We start from the raw sequence: 8,646 nt of genomic DNA on the forward strand, positions 1-8,646 counted from the left end.
GAGTTAGAAGATTTAGGCTTAATGCCTATGATAACTCGCGCATTTATAAGGAAAAGACGAAGAGATGGCATGACAAAAGAATTCTACCTCGGGAATTTCATGTTGGCAAAAGGTGCTTCTGTTTAATGCCCGACTGCATTTATTTCCTCGCAAGCTGAAGTCCAGGTGGAGTGGTGGTCCTTATACGGTGACAGCTGTTACTAAATTTGGATCCGTTGAGCTAGAAAGCCTCGAGGGAAACCGGTTCAAGGTGAATGGGCAATATGTGAAGCATTATCACGAGGCAAATGAAGCAGACAATCGTGTTGAAGTCCTGTACTTCGACGAGCTTGACGCGCCAGTTAATTGATGCCAGAAAGGTCGTGCGGGACCTCTTAAACCTGCGCTCTCCGGGAGGCAACCCGGATTGTTTTGTTGTATTTTTTGTTGAACTATTTCTTTGACTTTAGCTTTTTGTTGATCTTTAGAACACAAAACTCTGCTCTCTATACTTTCCCTATGCTTCTTATACGAATTTTGCAGGTACAGTCACTCGATCGAGCACTTCTGAGATGATATTCCCTCGATCGAGCAATTTATCTACTCGATCGACAAACTACAATTTCACCATCACTCGATCGAGTGATTATTTTATTCGATCGAGCCCTTCTAACACCAAATCACTTGATCGACCTGTTCTAGGTCACTCGATCGAGTGGTTTCGTCTTCCAGCTAATACTTTTCGTCTGTTGAGCTACTGCTTGACTTCCTTTGACCTCCCATTGATACGTGCATATTCTATACACTTTATCTGCGGTTTTGGCACGTATTTCCATGCATAATTGTTAGCTTAAGGCTACTATTTCTCCCGAAACGGTTTACTTTGCATTTTCCATGATTTATTGTAGGAATGAGTGGAAGTAAGCTAAATCAAGCCTAATTCGTCCTCCGGAGGCAACTTCAAGGAAGCCCAGAAGAAGGAGATTCAGATTCACCCACCTTGGGATGCGTGCAAAGGAGTGAAGAGCTGATTTGAAGGAACAAAAATAGCCACTGCACAGCATTACCAGTCGATCGACCACTCCTACCAGTCGATCGACCGTTGAAATCAAGCAGAAGCTGCTGTTCTGCATTTACCAGTCGATCGACCATGCTGACCAGTCGATCGACCAGTCTTCGAGCTGAGAATTATTTCTTCGTGTTAGACTTTTATAAGCCCAACTTGTAATTAACTTTTGGCATCTTTTATCAGTAGAACGCAGCAATTATTAGGTTATGCTTTTCATTATTGAAGAACTCAGTTTTTAGATCTAGCTTTGCTGACGGAAAACTTCGATTTCGATACTTTGTTCTTTAATTCAATTAGTAAGTTTTTATGCAATTCCTTTCTTCTTTTAATTCTTGTTATTTTAATTCTTGTTTTACCAATTTAATTCCAGAAATTTATCTCTTGTCTTTTGTCTTTTATTTAAATTCAATCATGTCAATCTTGTTCGTTGTTATCAATTTAGCAATTGTTTTAGTTTTAGTCATGCGTAGCTAATTTCTTTGATTGGGAATTAGGTGAGTCATGGCATAAATTAGGATTGTTTTGTAGTATGAATTCTTCCGTATTGGTCTTGTTGTCTTTTGATAAATCCCTTTACTAGATTGAAAGATTAGTAATTTGAATTATCGTTAGATTTGGAATTTCTCCTGAGCGAAAGCTTTGAGAAATTCTAGGGAATCAATAGACCGTAAGGTTATTTGAGCTTCGATCGAAAGGCTAGCTTATATTCCCTGAGACCGTATTATAAGACCTCTGCTACCTTACTGACCTGACATTTACCATGGTGAACCGAAGTTCCCAGTCTTCTCTTTATCTTGTTGAGAAATTATATTTTAACAATTAGCCAATTAGTCAACCTATCTAACCCCCCCCCCCCCCCCAATTAATTGTTACCTTCATAGACTGAAAATTAGCAAACAAAATCAACCTTGTCTCTCTGTGGTTCGACCCTTATTATCACTAGCTATAGTTTTAGTTTGGAATTATAAATTTAATTTTGATACAAAACGACGGTATCAAATTTTGGCGCCGTTTTGGGGAGACGGTGTAATTCTGTTTGCTTTATTTTTAGTTTATTTTTCTTGTCTCAAGGAACTTTGGTTCCTTGAGGCCGTTGCTTACCTTTGCTTCTAGTTTTGCTTTTGCACAGTTAGAAGACAGGTTTTTGAGAGGAAGACTTGAGTACTCTCATTTTGGCAATTATGGCTACAATATATGATAATCTTCAGCCAAAGGAACACCATCTTCCAAAGGGGCACCAGTTACCTACCCCTACTACGGGTAACTTCGAATTTCGTTCCTCTTATATCGATTTAATGGAGCGAAATCAGTTTGCTGGTCTACCAGATGAGGATCCCTTGAAGCATATGGAAATTTTCACGGACACTCATTGTTCCATACCTATACCAGCTGGGGTGACTCAGGATGAAGTAAAGGGGTTGATGTTCTTATACTCCTTGAAGGATTCAACGCGAGATTGGTACCGCTACCTTGATAGGGTAGCAACTGGAGTCACGGATTGGACATCTCTAGCATTAGCCTTATACAAGAATTACTTCCCACTTTTAAAGACTGACGCCTTGAGAAGTAAAATCACAAGTTTCCAGCAAGGAGCTGATGAGGGTTTTTGCGAAGCATGGGGACGTTTCAAAAGTTTGGTCCGAGCTGTCCCTCACCATGGTTTCCAGCAATGGTATCTTTGCAACCTATTTTATAATGCTCTATATGATGATTACAAGGTCATCCTGGATGCAGCAGCTAATGGTAGGTTCCAAAACAATACCGGTCAAAGTAAAGGTTGGAACACTATTGAGGAGATGGCAGTCCATAGAGCTGAGTTTGGAAGTTCACGTGGAAAGTCACGAAAGCAAAGTGATGAAATGAGTGCCGTTGTGACACTTGTAACTTCTATTACTGCCCGTCTCGAGAAGCTCGAGATTTCTGAAGCTTCCAAGGAGAAAGTTGAAATACCTGTTCAAAACTCAGATGAGATCGAGAAGTTGAGAGAAATGGTCCAACTCCTTTTGGTTCAAGTGGCGAATATGGAAGCAGCCGGGATTGAGTCCTCAAAGAATTTTGTGAAGCAATTGGAGAATATAGAGGCTAAGCAAGTTGCTAATTCTTCAAGCAAATGTGAAGGGCCGATTGAAACAATTAATGCCATTAATCTCAGAAGTGGCCTCTCTTATGAAAGTCCCGACAAGCCAAAGGAAGACTCGGGAAATGATGAAGAAGCTCGTTTAAATTCTGGTGCAAAAACGAGCACAATTGCGATACTGGTCGATCGACCAACATTGTCAGTCGATCGACTGAAGCGTCAGATAAAATAGTTTTTGATCAGAAACTATTCACACCCAGCACAGTCAGTCGTTCGACCAACATTCTCAGTCGATCGACTGGATCACCTGACGAAATCAATTCTGAACAGGAACTGTTCACGCCCAGCCAAGTTGGTCGATCGACCACTCACATCAGTCGATCGACTGGAACCCCAGAGCAGGATGCAAATCCGTCAACTAGTTCGCATGATTCTTCACTCATTGATGATTTGACGGGGGTTTTAAACCTACGGAAGCCGAAGGTTATTGATCCTACGGCCAGTGTTGCATTCCCGTATCCGTAGCGTTTGAAGGCTACTAAGCTGGAGCGTAAGTTTGGTAAGTTTCTGGAGATGGTCCAGAATCTCGAGGTAACGGTTCCTTTCACTGATTTAATTAACCAGGTATCCTCTTACGCTAAATTTATGAAAGATATTTTAAATCGTAAGAGAAATTTTCGTGATGATGGTAATGTTGCTTTTGTGGAAGAGTGTAATGCTCTTTCGCAAATTAATGTGCCACCTAAATTAAAGGACCCGGGTAGTTTTTCAATTCCTTGCACTATAGGTAACCACGTAATTGGAAAGGCCCTTTGTGACTTAGGGGCCAGTGTCAGTGTCATGCCGTATTCTGTTTGCGAAAGGTTAAATATTGGTAGACTTAAGGTGACCGATATTACCATTCAAATGGCAAATAGATTGACTCAGAGACATATAGGAGTTCTAGAGGATGTACCCGTTCGAGTGGGTAAGTTTTTTATTCCTGTCGATTTCGTTGTTTTGGACATTGCAGAGGACAGTCAGATACCCATTATTTTAGGTAGACCGTTTTTACATACAGCTGGGGCTGTAATAGATGCCAAACGCGGAACCATCACCTTAGAGGTAAGGGATGACACCATTGAGTTCAGTCTTGCTCACAAGGCGACTGAACCTGTTGATGAGGATACGTGTTATTCCATTGATATTGTTGACATGGCTGTTACTTGTAATTGGAGGGAATCCTTAGCCAAGGATCCCTTAGCTGATCTAACCTGTTTAGATGAGTGTGCGGTAATCTGGTGGAGAATTTGAGAGCCGATGCCTTGATAGCCTCAATGGAGAGCTACAAGCTCAATGAGGAAGAAGATGAGATGCTCTTGAGCTTGGCCAATGAGAACTTGGTCAACACTTGCTACACCATTGAAGCTGATTCTGTCTATGCTGTAGAGGTAAAGGTGCCAGAGCGTAAGCCACTTCCTCCTAATCTTAAGTATGTTTTTCTAGATGATACGGAGCAGTACCCAACTATTGTTAGCTCTAAGCTTAATGATGACCAGCTGTCTGCTTTGATGTGTGTGCTTAAGAAAAACAGGAAGGCTTTGGGTTACTCTTTGGACGACATTAAGGGCATCAGCCCTGATGTTTGTATGCACAGGATAGAGCTGGAGGAAGGCCACAAGCCTTACGACGCATGTGGTCAACGCAAGTTGAACCCGAAGATGCAGGAAGTTGTTATGGCTGAGGTGATGAAACTACTCGATGCAGGTATTATTTATACAGTTGGCAACTCCAAGTGTGTTAGCCCAGTTCAGGTAGTCCCAAAGAAAGGAGGGACTACCGTGGTTAAAAATGAAAAAAATGAATTAATACCAACTCGAGTAGTGACAGGGTGGCGGATGTGCATTGATTATAGACAGTTGAATGCCGCCACCAAGAAAGACCACTTCCCCCTCCCTTTTGTTGACCAAATGACTGAAAGACTTGCCTCTAACAAATTTTTCTGTTTTCTAGACGGATATTCAGGGTTCTTTCAGATCCCTATTCATCCGGACGATCAGAGTAAGACCACTTTTACCTGTCCACAGGGTATATTTGCATATCGTAGAATGCCTTTCGAATTGTGTGACGCCCTTGCTACCTTTCAGAGGTGCATGATGGAGATTTTTTCTGATTATATAGAGAACATTATGGAGGTATTCATGGATGATTTCTCAGTTTATGGTAGTGACTTTGATCGTTGTTTAGCTAACTTTGATAAAGTCATGCAGCGTTGTATAGATGTAAATATTGTTTTAAACTGGGAAAAGTGTCAGTTTATGGTCAATGAGTGAGTTGTGTTAGGGCATCTGATTTCTGATAAAGGTATACATGTTGATAAAGCAAAGGTGCAGGTGATTGAGCAATTACCTCCTCCCGTGAATGTTAAGGGAGTGAGGAGTTTCCTTGGTCACGCTGGGTTTTACCGGCGTTTCATTAAGGATTTTTCAAAAATTGCTAAACCACTTACACATTTGCTCCTTAAGGATGCTGTCTTTGAATTTACTGATGAGTGCCTTACCGCTTTTAACAGGTTAAAGGAGGCCCTAGTTTCTGCGCCAATCATTCACCCGCCTGATTGGGACCTCCCATTTGAGATCATGTGTGATGCCAGCGATTATGCGGTCGGTGCAGTTTTGGGACAGCGGAAGAATAAAGGTTTGAATGCCATATATTATGCGAGCCGAACTCTGGATGAGGCTCAAATTAATTATTTTACCACTGAGAAGGAGTTTCTAGCTGTAGTTTTTGCCTTAGACAAATTTCGGTCTTATTTGTTAGGTTCTAAGGTTATTGTTTATACTGACCATGTAGCGTTGAAGACTCTCTTTATTAAGAAAGATGTGAAGCCGAGGCTTTTGAGGTGGATACTCCTTTTGCAGGAGTTTGATTTGGAGATCAAAGACAAGAAAGGAGCTGAGAATGTGGTGGCTGACCACCTATCTCGTTTGCAGCTGACAGAAAGGGAGGATTCGTTACCTATTAATGATTCTTTTCCTGATGAGAGTCTGTTAGCTATTACTACTTCAGGGTCTTATCCACCTCCGTGGTTTGTTGATTTTGCTAACTTTGCTGTGACAGGTAGGATACCACCCGAGCTTTCATGGCAGCAGAAGAAGCGGTTTGTTTATAATGCTAGACAATATTTTTGGGATGATCCTTATGTTTTCAAGGAATGCGCAGACGGTCTCATCCGGAGATGCGTACCTCAATGGGAGGTGAAGGATATCCTAGAGGCTTGCCACTCTTCTGCTTATGGTGGTCATCACGGTCCATCCAGGACTGTAGCTAAGGTACTCCAATCTGGTTTCTATTGGCCAACTTTGCATGCAGATTGTCGCAATTTTGTTGCTGAGTGCGATGCTTGTCAAAGATCGGGGAATTTTTCCAAGAGACATGAGATGCCACAGGTAGGCATTATTGAGGTTGAGATTTTCTATGTCTGGGGCATTGATTATCAAGGACCTTTTCCGAGCAGTCAAGGTAATAAATATATCCTCGTAGCTGTAGATTATGTATCCAAATGGGTGGAAGCTATTGCCACTCCCCATTGCGATGCAAAGGCCGTGATTAAACTGTTTAAAAATATTATTTTCCCTTGTTTTGGTGTCCCTCGGGTTGTCATTAGCGATGGGGGAATGCATTTTAAAGAGAAACAACTTAGTGCTTTATTGACTAAATTCGGTGTCCAACATCGTAAAGGTTTGGGGTATCATCCCCAAACTAGTGGTCAGGTTGAGGTTTCTAACAGAGAATTGAAAGAAGTCTTAGCTAAAGTTGTTTCTAAATCACGGTAAGACTGGAGTCTTAAGTTAGATGATGTCTTATGGGGTATAGAACTGCGTTTAAGACGCCAATCGGGATGTCACCATACCGATTGATTTATGGTAAGACATGTCATTTACCTGTTGAGTTAGAGCGTAAGTCTTGGTGGGCTATATGTGATTTGAATTTGGATCCTAACCTCTCTCGTGAGAAACGCATGACACAAATTTGAATGAGCTAGAGGAATTTAGGTCGCCTGGCCTATGACAATGCTAGGATCTACAAAGAGAAAACAAAGCGCTGACACGACAAGAGAATCATCAAGCGCGAATTCCATATTGGCGATAAGGTACTCATTTTTAATGCTCGTATCCGTCTATTTCTTGGTAAGCTGAAATCCAGGTGGACCGGCCCCTATACGGTCACAGCAGTTACAAAATTCGGATCAGTGGAATTGGAGACCTCAGCTGGAGAAAGGTTCAAGGTTAATGGCCGATATGTGAAGCATTATCACGGATCAGATGCATATGTTGGGAAAGTCGAGGTATTATACTTCGACCCGTTATCGGATTCTGCAAAGTAAGGTAAAAAGGTCGTTCGAGACCTCATAAACCAGCGCTAACTGGGAGGCAACCCAGGTTGTAATTGATTGTAATTTAGGAATTTCATTTTGTTATTTCATTTAATTTGCATTTTTGAGTCCTGCTGTATTCTTTAATTCCTTTTAATTTGCAATTTCTTGGTTTGGGAATATGTGCGCCTTTGATAATTTTTGCAGGAATTTATTTTATGCAAAGTGCGTAGGTGGCTTACTGGATGTTTGTGAGAGAAAGACAGGAAATTATGATGGCACAAATGAATTTTGACGAATTAAAGTCTAATTGCCAGCTCTAGCAGTCGATCGACTAAGTGGTTCAGTCGATCGACTGAAGCGGAGAAAGCAGAAGCTACTGTGCAGGAATATTGGTCGATCGACTGGGTCAATGAGTCGATCGACCAATACACGAGACTCCAGAAGCTGTTAAATGAAAGATCGGTCAAACGACCGAGTAAAGTGGTCGATCGACCACTTCGCGGGATCAGAATGCAATTAATAAGGGAAGTTTCCTTCCTTATTCCTTCATTCATTCAGTTTCAAAATTTAGAAAACTCAAAGGAAACCCCCTCTTTCTTCCTCTACCTCGTGATTTTCCTGCCAAACCCCGTCTTAATCTCTTCTTTAACTGCGTTAATCTCCAAGTGAATCTTCAAGGTATGTCTCTAATCTTATTTCCATGCTCTATTTTCAATTTTTACTGCGTTTTCATTGAAATTTTTGAGCATATGGCCATTGAGACGTAAAAAATCGATTTGGGGAAATCGATTTTAGGGAATGATTTCTTGTCATTTTTATACTTTAATTGCTTATTCTACCCTTTCCCCCTTGATTTTCAAAGCAAATAAGCAACTAGGATGTGTTTAAAGCCGTTTCCCCCAAAAATTTCGAAACCCTAATTTGCTTTTCAGTTATGATTTTGTTTCGGGTTTCCTTAAATTCACACTGTTAGGGGATTCTTGTGCTAATAGGTTGTTTGCAGGTAATAAAAATGACGAAAGGGAAGGAGAACATGTATGAGGGACAGTCGAGTCAAGGAGCTCCCAAGCGGCCACGAGGACCGCCACTGATGATAGAGGCTACTACGGATAGTCTACCTGACTATCCGCAGGTTATCTTTGCTAATTCTACTCAACGTGCTAA

At 41.3% G+C, this 8,646-nt stretch overlaps 1 non-coding gene across 1 annotated transcript; it reads right to left on the minus strand.

The window, feature by feature from the left end:
- Nucleotides 1-2,604: 2,604 nt before the first annotated feature.
- On the minus strand, nt 2,605-2,711 carry LOC141635643 (small nucleolar RNA R71). Its single transcript, XR_012540316.1, has one exon. It is a non-coding gene; the product is annotated as a small nucleolar RNA R71 (small nucleolar RNA).
- Nucleotides 2,712-8,646: the final 5,935 nt, after the last annotated feature.

This window comes from Silene latifolia, chromosome Y (assembly GCF_048544455.1).
Source record: "Silene latifolia isolate original U9 population chromosome Y, ASM4854445v1, whole genome shotgun sequence".
In the NCBI taxonomy this organism is placed as follows: Eukaryota; Viridiplantae; Streptophyta; class Magnoliopsida; order Caryophyllales; family Caryophyllaceae; genus Silene; species Silene latifolia.